The sequence below is a fragment of the Meriones unguiculatus genome, chromosome 1 (genome assembly GCF_030254825.1).
Source record: "Meriones unguiculatus strain TT.TT164.6M chromosome 1, Bangor_MerUng_6.1, whole genome shotgun sequence".
Taxonomy (NCBI): Eukaryota; Metazoa; Chordata; class Mammalia; order Rodentia; family Muridae; genus Meriones; species Meriones unguiculatus.
The window spans coordinates 171,798,547-171,819,403 of record NC_083349.1 but is presented as its reverse complement, the minus strand read 5'-3'; the positions used below and the strand labels follow the sequence as shown (position 1 = coordinate 171,819,403).

Sequence of the window (20,857 nt, the reverse complement as noted above, 5' to 3'; positions counted from 1 at the left end):
TGCATTGTTATAGGAGATTGCAAGTTCAGGCTCTGTAACCCCCATTGCTAGGAGTCTAGTGTCACCCTCATAGATTCCTGGGAGTTTCCATTGCTCACCTATACCAGTTGTTTCTCCCAGCACCCTCTTCCTCCATCCTCCCCTAACATGATCCCTCTTGTTCTTGTGTCTACCTCTTCCCTCACTCCCAACCCTCCATCTACCTGGGATGCCTTTTTAATTTCCCCATCCCAGAGAGATTCATGCGCCCCCCCCCTTGAATCCTACTCATTATTTAGCTTCTCTGGGTCTGTGGGTTGTACCATGGTTATTCCTTATTTTACAGCTAACATTCAGGTAATATAAGTGGATACATACATACCATGTTTGTCTTTCTGGGTTTGAGTTACTTCACTCAAGATGACTTTTTTTTTTTTAAGTTTTCCATCCATTTACCTACAAATTTCATGATGTTATTTTTTTAACAGCTGAGTAATACTCCATTGTATATATGCACCACATTTTCTTTATTGTTCAGTTGAGAAACATCTAGGTTGTTTCCAGGCTATTACAAAGTGTCCTTGCAGTATAATGAGGGGTCCTTTGGGTATAGCTGGATATTGTGGTAGGTCGATTTCCAATTTTCTGAAAAACTGCCATCTTGATTTTCAAAAGGGCTGTACAAATTTGCTCTCCCACCAGCAATGGAGGAGAGTTCCTTTGCCATCTTCAACAGCTTGAGTTTTTTTTTTTAATTTTTACTTTTTATATTAATTACAGTTTATTCACTTTGTATCCCAGCTATAGCCCCCTCCCTCATTACCTCCCAAATCCCACCCTCTCTCCCTCATCTCCTCCCATGCCTTTCTCCAAATCCACTGATAGGGAAGGTCCTACTCCCCTTTCATCTGACCCTAGCCTATCAGTTCTCATCAGGACTGGCTTTATTGTCTTCCTCTGTGGCCTGGAAAGGTTGCTATACCCTCAGGGGGAGGTGATCAAAGAGCTAGCTTGATTTTTTGATCTTAATCATTCTTATAGGTGTAAGATGGAATCTCAAAGTTGTTCTGATATGCAGCTTCTCTCTGATAGCTAAGGAGGTTGAACATTTCTTTAAGTGCTTCTTGGCCATTTGAGATTCCTCTGTTGAGAATTCTCTGTTTAGATACATACCCCCCTTTTAAAGTGCATTATTTGGTTTGTTGATGTATAGTTTCATAAGTTCTTTATATATTTTGGCCATTAGCCATCTGTAAGATGTGCGGTTGGTAAAGATTTTTCCTATTCTGTAGGCTGCCGTTTTGTCCTATTGGCAGTGTCTTTTGCCTCACAGAAGCTTTTAAGTTTCATGTGGTTCCATTTATTAGTTGTTAACCTTAGTGCCTGTATTATTGGTGTTCTGTTCAGGAAGTTGTCTACTATGCCAAAACATTCAAGGCTAGTCCCTACTTTCTCTTCTATCGGTTCAGTGTGTCAGATTTTTTTTTTAAATTCACTTTATATCCTGATTTTAGACCCCCCCTTTTCTCCTCCCTGTCCCACCCTTCCTTCCTCTTCCTCCTCTTCCTCTTTTTCTATTCCTCAGAAAGGGACCTGACATATTAAGTTGCATCAGGACTGAGCGCATCTTCTTCCTCTGTGGCCTGGCAAGGCAGCCTCACCAGAGGAAGTGATTGAAAAACAGGCAACAGAATCCATGTCACAAACAACTGCTGATTCCCTTACTAGGAAACCCACATGAAAACTAAGTTGCCTATCTGCTACATCTGTATAGGGGCCTAGGTCCAGTCCAGGCATGGTCCTTGGTTGGCCCTTCAGTTACCATATATCCTCCTAGGCCCAGGTTAGTTGACTGTGTTGGTCTTCTTGTGGAGTTTTTGTCCCCTCTGGGTCCTTCTATCCTTACCCCTACCTTTCTCCACATGTCCCACCTAACGTTTGGCTGTGAGTTTCAACATCTGTTTCAATCAGTTGCTGAGTGGTATCAGTCTCTCAGAGGTATGACAGATGTTATGTTGAGGTCTTTGGTCCACTTGTACTTGAGTTTTGTGCAGAGTAGTAAATATGGATCTATTTTTATTCTTCTACATGCAGACATCCAGTTAGACCAGCACCATTAGTTGAAGATATCAAGAGATAGAAAGGTCTTCCATGCTCATGGATCGGTAGGATTATCAGTAAAAATTATCAATTTACCAAAAGCAATCTACAGATTCAATGCAATTCCCATCAAAATTCCAACACAAGTCTTTACAGATCTTGAAAGAACAATATTCAACTTCATATGGAAAAACAAACAACCAACAAGAAAAACACCCCAGAAGAGCTGAAACAATCTTATACAATAAAAAAACTTCTAGAGGTATCACCATCCCTGATTTTAAGCTGTACTACAGAGCTATAGTAATAAAACTATGTGGCTTTAGCATAAAAATAGATATGTTGCTCAAAAATTGAATTGAAGACACAGATATAAATCCACACCCAATTTTTGACAAAAAATACCCTGAAATTATATAAAGGAAAGAAAAACATCTTCAACAAATTGGGCCTTTTTGTTTTCTAAAGACAGAAAGAATGTATGTAGATTTGGATGGGTAGAGAGGCAGACAGGACCTGGAGCTGTTTGGGGAGGGTAAACTGTGATCCAAAGATATCGTATAAAAATAATTTTCAATAAAAATATTAAAAAAGATTCCCCTACTTTGGGCTTTCCTATGTTCTAGTTTATTATTTTTTTTCTTCAAAGATTTTTGGCTCCTATTATGAGTAATATGTTTTACTTTTTATTTCTTTTTTTATGGAGGGTTTTAAGAAAGACCTCTGGCACGATATTTCTTTGTCCCTGTAGTTGAGTGTCAGAAGTTCTTCAATGCTTTCAGAATCTGTCTCTTTGTTGTAGATGTAGTCTGTGTACTGAGATGAGCCTCAAATCACATTGACTGCACTTGAATAATTTGTTCCTTTAATAATAACATGGCAGGAACTTTCCAAACACTGTGTTAGAGCCTAGACATAGAACACAAATATGACAAAAGAATTAATAATGCTTACCTAACAAATAAAACTCCGAAAGTGTCTAGAAACAAGCAATAAACAGACAATCAGCAGTCAGTCAGGATAAGAAAAAAACTAAATAGGTAAATACAGTCTAGGAAGGTGCCTGTTATGACAGAGGAAACTTATCAGGGATCATGAAAGCAGAGTTATGTGGCTCTCAGTTTTCAGGAGTCAGTCCAGAGTCTACTGGGAATGTAGACATGTCTGTAGGTAAATCAGGAGGCAGGCACTATTGCACAGTAAGCACAAGCATAAAGATGGCTCTTGGCAACAGAAGCACTGGCAGTGGCCAATTTCCCAGAAGATGAGATCCAAATGCATTAGAAGACGGTGCTTTATCTCCCCTTTATGTGCTTTATTTCCTGATTCCTCTTTTTTATGTCCAGAAACATTTTCTTGAGTCTTGAGTCTTTGTTCTCTTGAATGTTCTCTGGCCTAGACTGTGGTACCAATTGGCTCATTTGAATATTTTTTTTTATAAGTTTAGACTTCCTTTTATATGCTTAGATGTGTTTTCTGGGCCCAGACACAAAGCCTGCCAAGTGCACTTCCTGTGTCTTTGTTTGCTTCCCTTTGTTTTTTTTTTTTTTTTTTTTTTTTTTTCTTTTTGCTGTAGAAGCTGGAAAATTGAAGGGTTCCCATAGACTCTACCATTTTGGACCACATCACTGCTGCTCACTAGGGAAGCAATAAAGCCCAGCTCATTTGCATGAATCTCTGCAGTGGCTCTTTTGACCCCAGGGCTGTTAGAAGTACTCATTAGATCCTCTTTAATTAAATATGTAACACACATCATGCCATCAAGAATAAAAAAAGATAGAAAAATACAAATCTAACAACAGCCCTGAACCTAATTAAAAGCAGGCTGCCTTTGCCTCAGAGCAAGCTGGGGACAGTGCTTTTATCCTGGCCACAGCCATGGAACCCCTGGTGCCAAAACCCAGGAGGCAAGGACATGGGACTTTGGATGTGCTGAGGGGAGGGTTCTGAGCTTTGTTGGGTGACATAGCCTCCCTTGCCTCCCAGTAGGTGGGATCTAATTTCAGCTCCTGATATGTAACTCAAGGTGAGGACCAGCTTTCATAGCCTTTCATCTCTTTTTTTCAATGCTCTTCTAGTGAATCCATCTAGGTAAACAGAACATGGACACAGTGGGATGGGCTTACCAGCAAAAAATAAATAAAATAAAATAAAGAAAAAAGCTCAAAGAAAACGACCTACATGCATCAGTTGCTTGTTTGTTACTCTGACTGAAAGTAGAGAAGGAGGTTGCATGGCACATGGGGGCAGGCTCCTTTTTTTTTGTACCGAGCCAAAGATTGAAAATAGCAAATCCAAGCAGGAGACTTGTTTGCTCACCTTTTCATAATCTGCTTCATAGATATCCTCTGAGCTGTCCTCCTCTCCTCTCCTAATTTCCTGTCTTCTCCACTCTCACTGATGCTCTCTTAAAAAAAAAATTCTGTAAAAACCTGTCTACCTCCACCCTTGGCTTCTCTTTTATTGTATGAGAGTCTCAAAATGGTTTTTTCTTGCTCAAGGGACCTGGAATGCCTCTGACCATCTTTTCAGTGATGCCAGCCCATGAACTGTTACATTGGTAGAAGTGCTGGGCAGGACAGGTGGCTGGAAGCCACATGTGCCCCGAGAGTCCATTCTTGCCAGTGGTTTATTTGCATAGCCCTGAAGGAACATGGGCACTCAGTGCTGCTTTTCTATAAACCAGAAATTCTGGTTCCTTTTTTTTTTTCAACATTGGTATTTGCAATTTTTTTTTTAATTCAAATGCTTATGCGATGCAGCAACTTAAAAGAGTAGAAGGTGGAGATTCGTGGCATTGCTTGTCATGTTTGCTGCCAGCTCTTTGGGCACAGGAGCTCTTGAATCTATCACAATCCCTCAACCATAGACATACTCGTGGAACAAGTAATTGTTACGATTCCATCATTTGCCAGGCCCTATTTGAAATGCCAGGGACCCAGCAGCAAAGAGAAGAAATGATACTCTGAAGGTTTTCATATGCTGGGCCAGAACCTCTTAAATCCTGGGTCATGGTCTCATTATGGGTCCTGTAATTGAGTATGGAGGTGACCAAACTTTGGCAATAGTAAAGGGCTTCTTAAAGCTCAGTGATCAAAAATTGGTTCAAAATCAAATGCATTATGAATCTGAAGTGCTTCCAGCAGAACCTACCCATGTGGTATTATGTGACTTCTCTACAGCTCTGGTTCTGAACCCTCCAGGTGTGCTCTTTGTATCATGCCACATAACATGTACAAACACTGCCTGAAACACCGCAGCTCAGATTCCAGGCTATTGAGTTATTAATTGTGGTGTTTTTACTGTAAATACTACTTTTTTTTGCTCTTATGGAAATATAATGGCTTAATTATGGAAAACAAAGATTTTGAATAATTTTTATATCACCATTTCTCAGCATCTCAGTATCAAATTAGTATGTCTTTGGATTGTAATGTGTGAAAATATTCGGTTTGAAAAATTGTTTGAGTTGCTGACTTGAGTTTTATAAAAAACAAAAAACAAAAACCAAAAATCCATTAAGTGAATTTTGGCTTGGGATTAGAATGGAATTTCCAACAATTTCTGAAATAGCTCTAATTGGTACTTTTGCCATTTTATATTATGTATTTGTGCAAAGCGATGTTCTCAGCATTGACAGTTTTAAATAAAGATATTGATCAACTTTGAAAAACGTTGAAGATAATCTATATCCTGTAGTATCAACTATTCATCCATGATTTTTTTTATGTAAAAATTAGCAGGCACATCTATTTCATTAGCATTCAGCTTGCTTTCATCTTTAATAAATGAAAATTATGTGTAGAAAGAATTGTTTTAAGATAAATGTCTTTATGATTATTGGTGTTTGATTTGCATAGTGATTCTGTACAGCTACTGTTCCAGTTTCATTTCTGTTGCTGTGGTAAAAACACCCTGACCAAAACCAAGTTAAATAAGGTCAAAGGGTTTATTTTGTTTATAATTCTAAGTTAAAGCCCATCTTTGGGGAGAAATCACTGTGGAAACTCATTCAGCTAGTTACATCATATAGAGAGAGGAATTAACCTATGTTACCTCCTTTTTAGGTAGCTTATGCTCAAAAACTTTGTTCACTTGTGTAGTTCAGGCCCAACTGCCAAAACAATGGCACCAACCACAGTGGCTTAAGTCTTCCCCAATCAATCAACAATCAAGATAGTCCCCCCTGAACATGCCTGTAGGCCAACTGATCTAGGTCATTTTTTTTCTTTTTTTTTAATGTATTCACTTTACATCCCAATCTTAGCCTTCTCTCTCATCTCTTCCCAGTTCCACCCCATTTCCCTCTTTATTCCTGTCCCCCTCACCTATTCCTCAGAAAAAGGGAACCTTCTTCCCTAGCAACTGACCCTAACCTATCAGGTCTCATCAAGTCTGAGGGCATTCTCTTCCTTTGTGGCCTGGCAAGGCCACCCCACCAGGAAGTGATTGGGGAGCAGGCAACAGAGTCAGCCCCTGTTCCCCTTACTAAGGACCCCACATGGAGACTGAAGGCTACACCTAGATGATTTACTTTTTCCAACTGAGGCTTTCTTTCTAGGTATTCTAGTTTGTTTTCCTGTTGCTGTGATAAAACGCTGACTAAAACCAACTCGTAGGAAGTAAAGAGTTTATTTGGTTTATAGGTCATAGTTTGTCATGGGTAGTCTCTCTCTCTCTCTCTCTCTCTCTCTCTCACACACACACAGGGAGAGAGAGACAGAGAGAAAGAGAGAGTGAGAAAGAGCAGAAACTCAAGTCAGAAGGCAGGAATGTGTCTCTCTCAACTCTCTTTCTCATACAACACATGATCTGCTAGAAATGGCTATCCCAAGTCAATCATCAATTAAAAAACGTTCCCCAGACACGATTTCAGGTCAATGTGATAGAGGTAACTCTTCAACTGGGGTTCTGTCCTCCCAGGTGATTCTAGTTTGTGTCCAATCAACAAAAATAAACAGCATACCAGGTACTTCTAGACTATAGCAAGTCGGCATTTAAAACTAACTAGTATACCCATCATGGGGTCATAGAAAAACTTCTCAGTTGAAAATAGTTTTTAAGTGAAAAAAGCTTAGAAACCTTGTTCTTGTGTGAGTCATAAAATAATAACAGAACCGATACCCAACTATAAAAACCCAGAAAACCTATGTAGGAAAACAAAGCAGTTAAAGCCACAAGAAATAATAGAGTTGGTAGCTTATATATGATGTTTGAGAAAGCCTCTCTGTTTTGAGAAAAATTGAAGCTAAGTGAATATTTATGGAAATACAGATGAGCAGGACATTTAAAGGCAACTTCTTCAGCTACCTACCTCTCTCTCAGCTGATAGAGAGGTAGCAGGATTCTTCTGGTTAATTCTGAAAAGTCAATTGCATATTTATAACATTGCAACTGCTTTGCACCACATCAGTGTCTCCATTGTAATAGACAAGTAATTTTAATGGACAAAAGTGATGATTAACTTCTACCATATAGATTGCTGGGAGGTAGATTAAAAAAATGGAGAAGAATACTGAACTGTGGGACTATAGGAATCTTTGTGCGAGTTACAGCGAGATCATCATGAAAATTGGAGACACTAACCATAGCTGTTCTTGAAAGAGTCTGAGCCTTTAAGATGGAATACAGACACAGAGAGGCAAGAGGGAGAATCAGGAATAACTAGTCTAGAATTTTCCTTGCAACTTAGGTCTTTACCATCTAGACTTATGTATATCCCCTGGATGATTCACCTCCAAGCTCAATATTCATCCTCCATCGTCCTCATCTCAAATGAAAGGTCTGTTTCCCATTTTGTTCAAACTTTCTTTACCTCTTCTTTTTTCTAAGACGTTATGATCAACTTTATGGGTTTTTCTTTCAAAGTATCTTCAGAACTTGAACACTTCATTTTATGGCAGCTCCTGGCCCAAGCCATCCTCTCCCTCACTTGAATGGAGGTGACTCCTGACCAGTCCTGCTTGTTTCTATCCTTGTCTGATTCATAGTCCCATCAGCCTATTGTGTCTCAGGTGCCAGGATAAAAATCAATGTAAAATCACATAATTCCTCAAAACTGTGAAATGGTTTTCCATTTCTTTCAGAGTAAATCCCCACATCCCTCAGATTGTGAGTTACCTTCTCTTGGGATCCCTTCACTATTGTGACATCATCTGCCTGAGTTGTTCACTTTGATCCCTTGATCCCTCTGTTATTATTATGCACACTGAAAAAGATACTTATACTAGAGATTCATTGTTCAGAATATGTACTCCAAACAGGATCATACACCCCTGTAACAGTATAATATGTATTTTATATTATGATAGTGTTTACTTTGTGGTTTAAGAATCCTAACCAGTCTTTTCTGATCCTCTGTTTGGAGTACATATTCTGAACAATGAATCTCTAGTATGTGCATCCTTTTCAACGTGCATAATAATAACAGTGACTCCAGCCAAGGACCAGGCATGGAGATGGCCTGGAACCCCTGCATAGATGTTGCCCATGGCAGCTCAATGTCCAAGTGGGTTCCATAGTGATGGGAACAGGGACTGTCTCTGACATGAACTGATTGGCCTGCTCTTTGATCACCTCCCCCTGAGGGGGAAGCAGCCTTACCAGGCCAAAGAGGAAGACAGTGCAGCCACTCCTGATGAGAACTGATAGACTAGGATCAGAAGGAAGGAGAGAAAGACCTCCCCTATCAGTGGACTTGGGGAGGAGTATGTGTGGAGAAGGGGAAAGGAGGGCAGGATTGGGAGGGGAGGAGGAAGGGGACCAAGAGGGGATACAAAGTGAATAAAGTGTAATTAATAAAAATTAAAATAAAAATGGAAAGAAAAAATGCAAAAAAAGAAATCCTAACCAATAATGCTGTATCATTCTCAAAACCTTAGATCATTCTCCCATTTTATTTTTTAAATTTCTATAGTTACTAAATTAGTTTTGATATTAATGCTATTTTTCACATGTTAAAATATACAGTCTCACTCATTTTAATCTTACCAGGCTTAATAGAGCTTTAATGCAATCTCACTGCCCCAAATAGCTTGACCTCTACAGCAGCCAACTCATTTTCTTTTCACAATATTAAAATAATATCCAGTTATGTTGTGTATATTTTAAGCTCTTTATTTTGCAGTATGTCATAGTCACAGAAGACCCCACACAAACACATAATTGCCTAGCTATGCACAAAAATGTTTACATAAAGCAACTTACATGTTTAAGAATGTATCACTCTCTGTTCCTTGGAAACCATGTTTGTGAGTCAAGCATCTTGTTACAACCATTGCCTTTCCTGAAGGTTAAATGGAGTTTATTATTATTATTAAACAGCTTTCATTTCTTTCTAGATTCATCTTTGTATATATTTTGAATGATTCATTTTTCTTTCTTTAAAAAATCTGAAACTATAGCGTTAGACTCTTGATGTGTTCTTTTGGATTGTTTCTTTACTCAGTTGTATGTTCAACTGTTTATTTCTATCATATTGACACAGATAATTACAAATAGATGAGTTTTTTCAGGCCAACATTAAGCCTAGTGTTTTGTGAGATTCTCCTATTCTTCTACTAGATCTTATGTAGTCTTTAAACAGCACTTTATTTTTTTCTCTTTGCTAGGGGCTCCTATATTTTCTCTTGTAATACAGTTTCTCATATTCTCTTATATTTACTTGTGGTTTATTGGTCTTTAAACGGCAGACTGTTTATCGCTGATTTTCTTGTTTTCAATAGCACCGGACTTAGAGTATGTGCATAATTTATGATTATAAAACACTTATTAAATGCATGATGTTGAGAACTACTGTATATATTTAGATGGCAGACCCTTTATTGCATATTCCCCAAAGTCTAGCTAGCTCAATAATAAATACATCTCATCTATTTCTCATCTCACTAGACTATTGTACACGGTCGGCTAAGTGTTTGACTTCAATTACATTCTCAATAGCATTTTTCATCTCTCCAAAGCTATGTTTTGTATCTGCTAACCTGTATCTGTCTAATATTGAAATCTTTGCTCTAAAGAAAACAATTGAGTAAACAAAAGGGTAAGTGGGTGAAGGATTAATCAGAGTCGGGCCTCTTCATTCTGTTCTGCTTCTGATAAACAAATGTAACAAGGGAGAATCCAATCATAGAAGCATGAAGAGTAAGAAGTGGTCCCTGAGAGTGTGTGGAGACATTGCTGTGCTTACTCCAGTTTCTGTGACATAGCAGTACAATGGTTCCCACGGCTGAATGTCCCGGAGCCCTGGGATGACTGCCTTTGTGAAACCCTTCTTCTGTAGCATGCCTCGGCCTTAGCTGAGCCCAAGAAAAAGTGTATTTCAGGAAGCTCACATGAATTCCCCTAAGCCTGAAACATACAGAGCAAAATACAGCATCCTTCTGCAAAGGAAATGAAGTGTTTTATTTCTTTATTTATTAGATGTGTTACTAACCGTACCCCATGCCAGAGGCCCCAAGGCAGAAAAGCTTATTGTAAAATAATAGAGATAATTAAATTTTATATTATGAAACAGCAATCAATGCAGCAAAACTAGTATCTCATCCACTGGGGATACTGAAACTAAAGAGGTGGGTTTGTCCCAAGGCCAAACAGCACTGCTATCTCTATTCTCTGCTCTCCTCCTCATCCATTAATAGTTATTAAAAATTGTGGTTGCTGTGAACCTTTCACATCTTGTTTGCTACAAATTAAGACTGGAGCTCAATTATATAATAAAGTCTCTTTCTGGATAATACTTGGTATATTGACCCAGGAAGAACTTAAGAATATATGCCATCACCCTAAGGTGAACTTATAAAGTTGGTTAATTTTGTTCTCAAGGAGGACTTTGCCTCTTTCCCATTCTGTTCCCCTTTCTGAACCTTCTTCCTCTAAGTTCCTACTTTACATCTCCCTGCTCACCCATGTGGAATTTCATGTAGAAATCTTTTGGTCTATTCCAGTAATATCCTCAAACCCAACTTGAATCTTAAATTTTGTGTGCTCATGGTATGGCATTTACATATATTTCAGTAAGTATCTTTTCTAAGAGGTTTCCTGTAGGAATAACAATGGGAAAATGAAAAACACTGGACTAGATACTTAAAAGACTTCATGTGAATGCTGATATACTGACCTGTTGACCATATGACTTCAGGAAGCTTACTTAGACAATTTTAGCTTTTATTTTTTATTATACCTGGAAAACAAGTCTATCTTGTTTTCTTTGAAAGCAAACTAGCAATTGTGTTCTGGTTACCAAAGATTTGATCTCCCAGGAAGAAGGGAGACTCTACAAAACACAGTAGAGTGCCATTCCAAATGCAAAGAGAACAATGTCTGCAGCCACCTGGATCTCTCTAATAGTGTGCTCCAACACTGGACAAATGGGGTTGAGCAAATGGCTACATCATCACAGCAGTAGCAATGTAGCAGCAGTGGAGACATTTATGGGGACTTTTAGAGCATCCACAAAATTCTCTGCAAAGTTTCAAGCCACTCAATGTCTCAGCTACATTTGGAATCCTAAAGGTGTTGTACATTTAGACAATAGCCATGCACACTGAGGTACCCCTCTCTAGAAGTTGGAGACGTTGGCACGTATGTACAGATGTGTTTGATTTAAAACCATCTCTACAAAAGTAGTCAGGGGGGTTGGACTTTTTGCTTTATCTTAGCTCTGTATGGCTCAGTTTGAGAGTGTGTATTTCAGTTTCAGACCCTGAATTCATGGGAGAATGAGGTTCAAGAACTTTTAAATAATAGTGGCATTCATTCAAGGAAAGAAAGTAATACTCCATCACATTTTTAAGTATTTGCGCATGGGCAGCAGGGGCCTAACTCCAGGTTATTCTGTTTGTATACTACTTTACTGTGCTCATTATTTTGTGATCAACTAAATCATTGGTGGTGCATCTTCTGTCCTTACTTCCACCACTGGATAGTAAATATTACAATTAAAAGGGGATAACAAAGAGATTATTTGTCTTGCAGTACAGTGGCAGAAGCATACCCTGTGCTATGATGAACAATCTAGCAATACAGGGATGGTCCTTTGGGCCTATGAGGACAACATAATGCCAATGGTGACCAATACAGAATTGGCCAACATTCACACAAGATGGCCACTTGTAGACTATACCACTTTTTTGTGTGCTTATAAGGGTAATAAGTAATTATTACTTATTTCACCAGGAACAAAAATATTATCAACAGATAACATCCAAATGCCTTTATTGCATCTGAATACCTGACAGTTGACCAAACAACTAGGCATTAAAAATCTGTCTTTCTTATCTTCCCTATGAAAACAACATTCACAAGCCATTGAAACCATCTAGAAGCACAATTATCAAACTTACAGAAGTGATGGAAAGAACAAAATATTTAGAATCACAGATTTAGGATCCATCATTTACCAGTTACAAGAACCCAGCCTGGGAAACAGAATGAGAATTATTTATCCTGTATGTCATGAAGACTGGATATAATGTATACAAAAAAAACATTCTGGCTGATACATTTGAGAAACTCAATCACTTATAACCATAGTTGTTATTTTGATCATGACTGGGAAAGGGTGTGAGAAGCAACCTGCTGACTACATTGACAATAATGGGAAAATTGTTTTTCTGCATGATGACTCATGAAAGAATGAGTTCTCTGAGCAAACGGTGCAAGCTGCCACTCAGATACCTGGAAGAATATGGAAACACACCCATCAACGTGATCGGAATAAACAAGCATTTAAAAAAAGCTAGAAATAAAGATCAGATGAAATGAAAGCAAAAGCTATACCTCTTGGGTGGAGAAGTGGTGAGAAAATGATGCCTATAATAGGAACAACATAGTAGAATACATATACCTACAGCTGCCAAACATTCTCAATAACCAAACACAGCCAGCTTTATATTTTTAGATATATACATATTTGTCTGTGTGTATTATGTGTGCATACATGTAAACCTATGTGATTATGCACATATACAGTACTATTAAACCTTTTTGTGTGGTTACTGAAAGTCCACAAGTGTTTGGATACAGTGTAATAGTGTAGTAATAGAGAAAGTACACCTGTTTTAAAAAAATAATAAACCAGAAGAGCAAGAAACTAAGGCCATCTGTTAGCCTGCAGTACACCTGTCATCTGCAACATCAGCAACAGGCTGGTGTCCCGAAGGCACATGTATGAACCCAGAAGCAGAAATGAGCAAAAGCTGGATAATGGAGGACACAGTGGTTAGTTACTATGATTTCCTGTGTCAATATGGTGGCTGACAGTCGTCTGTAACCCAGGTCCAGGCACACATGTGGTGCACATACATGTATGCAGAGAAGCATTCATTCACATGAAGTAAAACAAATACATCTGAAAATTATTCATGAAAAAGTCACAAAGAGGAAATTATTGTATTAATTTAATTCTGACCTTGGCAGGGAGGTAAGCGCTGTTGTCAGAAGAGCCAGGGACTTGGAAAAACAATTCTGCATTGTTCCAGAGAGCCTGGAAAAAACAGAAGTGAATAATAATAATATAAAAGATAATCAGTAAATATGAGTGGGTGTATAATCCATAAAAAAAGATGATGACCTGAGAGAGACAGCATGAGGTAATGATGGTAGAGGAAATAATCCCACGAAATCAGAAATTATTCTAATAATGGTAAAGAAATCTTAATGAAATGTCAGACTGAAAGTTGGATTCCTATTTTAAAGAGACACATGCTAAGTATTGAATGAACATCAATGAAAACCACAAAAGAACAGCCTAGAAACTAGGACATACGAATGGTTTTTCAGAAGCCTAAGACAGACGAAGATTTAGGATTGATAATTTAAAAATATGAGATTAAAAAGCAATGTAAAATACATGGTGTTAAGTCTCTGAGTCTGAGTTTTGAGCAAGCAGCCTCCGTCAGACGGTTTGCATACTGGGAAAGCATTCACAAGCAATCCTAAAGAACAATGATGAGGCACCACAGGGAAGAGGGAAAGTCACAAAAGAAAGCAGGGTAGAGTTGTTCCCTGTTCGGTTGCCCTTCTAGAACTTGATATTAAAGCCCTATTGCTGGAGACATCACATATATTGGTCACAGGACATGGAGAAATCAAATCAGTACTAACAGGGTGGGAAACTTCCTCTATGCTGGCTAAAGCTCATAGTACTGGAAGTTACTATGAAGGCTACTGGAGGGTGAAAATGTCATCAACAGTCTTATTCAGATATAAATACTGTGAACTGCAGTGATGACCACCATGGCAATATGTTCCCATTGATGCAGTAGTGGCATAAAAGTTATAGAGGTAATCAACTGCTTTCTGGTTGGATTTAAAGCCTTCACAGGAAGGAAAAACATGCTAGGTACAGCCAATCTAGCTCAGAATCTATGACTGGGTAGAGAACAGGCCCCAGGGCTAAATCCGCTTACTACTATTCTACTGAATGACAAACTGCCCTCTAAACCGATATTTCTCTACTTACAGATTAGTGCATTTCTCAAACCACATCAGAGATTTTTCTCTGAGCAGTGGAGAAACTCAACAACTTGTCAAAGTACAGAGTATAGTTTTCAGTGGAATGCTCCACCTCAAATGGGACATTTGTATCAACTTCTTAAGGCTTGGGGAAGTTCTTGGAAGAGGGAGAAGAAAGCCAACACTGTTCCTAGTTGTCTGAGAAAGCACCAGATTGATTTCCGAAGTGGTTATACAAGTTTACATTCCCACCAGCAATGGAGGAGGACTCCAAATGGGTACCCTAGTAAGGGGAACAGGGGTTTATCTCTGACATGAACTCAGTGGCTGGCTCTTTGATCACTTCCCCCTAAGTGGGGGCAGCCTTACCAGGTCACAGAGGAGGACTATGAAAGACAATCCTGATGAAACCTGATAGGCTAGGGTCAGATGGAAGGGGAAGAGGACCTCGCCTATCAGTGGACTGTGGAAGGGGCATGGGAGGAGATGAGGGGAGAAGGGAGGGAAGGCGGGATTGGGAGGGGACAAAGGTGGGGTTTTCAGCTGGGATCAAAGTGAATAAATTGTAATAAATAAAAAATATATTAAAAGAGTAAAACAATGCATTAAAAAAAGGAAAGCCAACAGTTGGGGAACTGGAACAAAACAATGTCTTCTGAGCATGGAAGGACTGCTGTACTCATGGACTCATAACAGCTCTCATTGCCTGCATTAGATTATGTCAGTCAACATCCTAGCAAAAGGTTTGAAATGGTTGAGGTGTCTACACCCCTAATTGATGACACTGGATGGCTTCTGGGGATAGAGGAGTCAGTTTTCTTCAAGGATGTGACTTCTAGGAGGTCACCTATTCTCCAGAGAAAGGGCCCACACCCAGGAATGTATGGGCAGCACAATTGGAGTCAAGTGGTAATTAAAATAAAAACTAAAACCAAAACAGAACATAGAGTTGGGATGAGTCTGGAGGAGTTGTGGTTGAACATGATCAAAATAGACTGTATGAAATTCTCAGAGGCAGTAAAAGTATTTAAAATAAACTACAGCCACGGTGCCTTGGAAGAGGCTTTGGAGGTCTCCTGTCTGGATGTCTAGACTTGAGAGTTGGTTGTTTAATCTATCAGTTCTGGCTGTTCAGTGGGGAAGCTTGTTGGAGAGCATTCCTGCATGGAGCTCATTTCTCTATACTTGTAACTTGTTCTTGCTCAAGGAGCACATAGATTTGATCTTCAACCCTAATTAATAGAGAGGAAGGGACACAGTACACATGTGCATGCATTATGGAAGTCTTCCAGTGGCTTCCTTGGAATGCTGCTGCTGCCAGAATAAGAGATGAAACCTAGGGCATCTGCCCAAACCCCTCTTTGTGTGTGTATGTATTTGTGTGTGTCTGTGTGTCTGTGTACAGAGGCAGTATAGGGCTCTTGGTTTTGGAATGTACTTTTGTAATGCATACAGTGAGCAAAAAGGGAATGTCGAACCACTGAGCTACAACTAGAATAAGGTAAAAAGTAGAGTTTATGTAGAATAGAATCTACTTTCCAATGTCTGCCACCTAGTATGCCCAAAGCCCTGGGTTCTATTCTCAGGAAGCTTTCCACTCTCTCAAAATACAGTGCTGTTGCCTGATGAGTCCAGTTTATTTCCCTGTGATCTTCAGTAAGACATCTAAACGGAAAACACTAAAAAATAAAACAAAATAATAATTAGGCAGGTGTGGTGTGCAAACTAGTTTTGTGTCAACTTGACACAACATAGTCATTTAGGAAGAGAGAATTTCAGTTGAGAAAGCAACCTGGCAAAACTGGCTGCTGGGCAAGCCTGTGGCGCATTTTCTTGACGGGTGATTGATGTGGGAGAGTTCAGATGATCGTGTGTGGCACTACTCCTAGGCAGTATAAGATGGTATAAGAAAGAAGGCCTAGCAAGCCCCTAGGAACAAGCTGGTAAGCAGGGCCCCCTTCAGGTCTCTGTATTAGCTCCTGCCTCAAGGTTTCTGCCCTACTTGAGCTCCTGCTCCGAGTTTCTTTGATGGTGTAGAAGTACAAGTGAAATAAGCCCTTTCTTTTCTTCCTTGAGTTGCTTTTGTTGGTTGTGTTTTTATTTTTTTCAGCACAGCAATAGAAACCCTAACTAAGACACATGAGGGCATGGTCTGATAATCCCACGACTAGGGAGGCCGAGGTAAGAGGATCAACAGTTCAAAGCCAGACTAGGCTACATAAGGGACTCTATCAAAAAAGAAGTGTGAAACCTCAAATAAATATCAGCTAATTGTGTAACAATTTGTACAGAAGACAGAATATTTAGGAAGGCACTCCCACTCCGTTTTAGGACGGTGGACACTTGTGTGATGTGTTTGCCTGTACTCAGTGTCTGGAGCCCTGTCTGTGAGCTTGAGAGGGTTTTAGGTCTCTATGTCTGTGTTTTTAGCTCTTGTTTTAAGGCATCATCCACACATTTTTCACAGCTGTGTCCCCGGCACCTGGATGTGAGCTTGTCACAGAGAAAATGTTCAATATAACCTGGTAAATGATCAGATGATTGAAACATTGTTGTTACGGTAGAGTGTTAAAATATAACTTGAAAGCAGGTAATTTTAATAATGTAACAAGTTTTAAATTGAAAATGTATTGATTTTCTATGGTACACGAAATATAGATCTCATTCTCAAATTTCAGTGAATAATTATGAAAATTGATTACATTATATCTCACAAAGAAAATACATATCAGAAATTGAGTAAGAAAATGTCTGGTTACCATATAATGCATGTAAATTAATAACTAAAGCTTTAAAAAAATCAAACAGAAATAAGACCTAGCAATTTGGTAATTTAAAACATTCTTTAAAAAACCTATTAGGACAAACAAGAAAAAAAATCAAAATTACAATGATAGGCTATTTAGAAAATAATAGAAATAAAAATACGTTATTATACTGAAAAGCAGCTGAAGTTATTCTCAGAGGCAATAATCTTAAATGCTTTCATTATTAAAATAATAATAAAATAAAGTAATATAGCAATCAACTGAGTGACTTTAAAAAAGGAACCATAGAATATACCTAAGGAAACAGAAGAGAACATATAATAAGGACAGAAAGATTTTTAATGGATTCAAAAATGAAAGAATGTAACTTCTTAGTAAATCTAAGAGCTTTTCTTTAAACACAATGCAGCAATATCAATGAAAAAAGGCAAAAGGCAAGCCCAGCAAAGATAAAAGAGAGGAAATAAACACAGTTTTTGATGTGAGAACATAAGAGCAGATAAAATTTTAAGTCAAGAAGACATGACTCACACTACACAATAGATATTTTTTTAAAGCTACATTAAATAAATGATTTCCTAGGGAAGAAAATCAATGCCCAACATTTAGCTAAGAAAAAGTAAAAAATTGGGTTTGACCAAAAATAGAAAATAAATGACTTTTGAAAATCTTTAATAACAGATCCGTGATCAAATAATTTTACAGTTAGAATTTCACAGAGCACATAATTCTCATACCACCCACAATTTTCTAAAACATTAAAAAAGAGTTCTAGATATTTCATTGCTTTTAAGAGTTCTGCCACCCCAAATAAAATAAAATAAAATAAAATAAAATAAAGTAAAATAAAATAAAACAAGCAGAAAGCATCATCTTCCTGAAACTGGAAAGGAGTTTTCTGAAGGGTATTGATATAAAACACTTAAACTGTTACCAAATGAAATTTGGCACTGTCTCCAAATAATTGCAAACCATGACCAAGTAGGATTTGTTCTGAGATTAAGGAGCTGGCTTATTGCTGTCATAATATACTGTGGCACAAATCTTGTATAAAAATTGCACCAGTAATCAAAAAAGATGTTGATACTGTTTGACAACAATCAATTCGCTTTCTGTTTTTTTCTCTTTGATCCTTTTCCCTTCCTGTGTCTTTAAGAAGCACAAACACATCTGTGAAGCTAGGTTCAGAAGATTAAGCCTTTGATTACGGAAGGGTGGCTATAGAGACTAGCAGGTAATGCGGTTAAAGGTGAAACACTAGAGGCAATTCCATTAAACACAGACTTATGCCTGTCTCCTCTGCTTCTTAATCCTGGTCTTTCATTATCAGAAAACAAAATAAAGAAGGGAGAAATAGAGGCAAAGAAAGGAGAGAAAAATAGTCACATCAATAGAGTTGGCAAAAGGATAATTTTGAACTGCATTCAGATGCCTTGGTATAAATAATTTCTATCCCTTGTTATGGGAAAAATTATGGAAATAGCTGGAGAGCCAATTGTGATGGCCTTTGAGGAACAGCCTGCCACAGGCTGCTAGACACACAAAGGCTGTGTTAATCTGTAATATGGAAAAGAAGGGGATTTCAAATTAGAGAATCTGATTATTGACACAGTTCGTGGCACATTAAAAGGTCATGAGATACAGGATATTTGTTTGCAGGGATTCTTATTATAAAATTTGTAAAAAAAAAAAAAAGAAAGAATATGATCAGAGTGTTTGGATCACTCAGAAAAGGCATAGGTTACTTTAACAGTCTACTCAAGGCTTCAAGTTTCTTTTTCTTTTGTTTTCCTTTCTTTTCTCTTTTTTCTCTTTCTTTTTTCTTCCTTCCTTTCTTCTTTTTTTGCTCTATTTTAGATTCTAGCATTCAAACTTAGGGCCTTGAGCATTCTAGGCAAGTGCTGTGCTACTGAGTATGGTACATGCCACTCAAGGGTACTGCCTTAGAAAGCCATCAGGTTCAGATCTCAACAAAAATGTTAAAAGTGACAAATCATAGCAATGCAGTTACATATAAACATATATAATTAGAGTAAAATATGACATAATTATCTTATATTCTTATATACACTATGATTTACAGATACATTATATATAACATATACAGTATTTGTTTTGGCTTCCTTCTGTGCCATTTGTGAAGCTTATTAGGTATATTTAACCTTTAATTTTCTTTATTCATAACTGTACTTATTCTAGTTTTGGCTTCTTTGATTTGTGCTCCTTTTTGTTTTAATTTTAGTTCATTCATTCATTCATTCATTTTCATGTTGTTTTTGTCTTGAGACAAATTATTGTTTATTATTGAAAATAGACTCTTTCCTCATATAGCAAATATATCCTGACTACAGTTTCCCCACCCTCCCATCAATGCTCCCTTAATTTTTCTTCAAAAAGAACTGGCCTCCAAGAGACAAAAAGCCAAACACAACAAAATGAGATACAATAAGACGAGGGCATGCAATCAAGGCTCCATAAGGTAATTCATCAGGATGAAGAGAGTCCCAGGAACAGGCAAAAAGAGTCAAAGGCACACTGCTCTCACAGTTAGAAGTCCCGCAAAAACAGCATGCCAACAGCCACAACATATACACCGAAGAGCCGCTGTAGTGGACCCCTGCAGGCCTCGTTCTTGCCACTTCAGTCTCTGGGAGTCCAAATGTGCCCTGCTTGATTGATTGAATGGACCATCTTCATCCCTCCTGACTCCTACAATTTTTTTCTCTCCTCTTCTACAGGGGAGTTATGCAATGGAGATCTCCAGTTTAGACTCTTTCTCTGTACAATGTCTGCCTATGGGTATCTGCATTGGTTCCCATCTGCTGAGGGAAGAAGCCTCTCTGATGACAACTGGACAGAGTACCCATTTGTGAGTATGGCAGAAAATCTTTAGGAGTCATTTCACTGATTTTTTTTTCAGGTTGTGTTTTATTTTACCCTAGATCTCTGGGCTATCCAGTCTCTGTTTCCTGTCCATGCAAGTAGTGTAGGGCATGGGCTTCCTCTCATGGTGTGGGCCTCAAGTTAAAGCAGACATTGGTTGGCTACTTCCATCTGTTCTGTGCCACCACTGCACCAGCAGATATTGTAAGGGTGACAGATTGTAGGTGGCGGATATTTTAGCTGTGTTGGTGTCCAGGTTTCTTTTTCCATAGCTCACAGAGTAGCTTTTCCTGTCAAAATAGTAGAATGTAAGGGTGATGGCTCTTAGCCTGCACCAGCTTTCCCTCAGCTATTAAAACAGGGACATCACAAACTTTGCAGGCAAATGGATGGATCTGGAAAGTATCATCCTGAGCAAGGTAATCCAGAACCAGAAAGACATGCATAGTATGTACTCACAAGCTGATATTAGCCATTTAATACAGGATAACCATAATATAATCCACAGACCCAAAGAAGCTAAGTAAAAAGGAGGACCTTAGGGAGGATGCTTAGTTCTTATTCCGAAGGGCAAATAGAATAGACACCATACATGTTTGAAGAGAAGGAACAGGACAGGAGCTTTCCGTAGAAGTCCTCTGAAAGACTCTATCTACCATCAAAGCAGATGC

The 20,857-nt window shown here is 38.4% G+C and overlaps 1 long non-coding RNA gene across 1 annotated transcript in view; it reads left to right on the top strand.

Annotated features, from left to right (window-relative positions):
• Positions 1 to 20,038: 20,038 nt before the first annotated feature.
• LOC132648924 (uncharacterized) overlaps positions 20,039 to 20,857 on the top strand; it is a 191,117-nt gene continuing 190,298 nt past the window's right edge. Inside the window, exon 1 of the long non-coding RNA XR_009587314.1 lies at positions 20,039 to 20,172. This is a non-coding gene — a long non-coding RNA (uncharacterized LOC132648924). The remainder of the gene's footprint in view (positions 20,173 to 20,857) is intronic.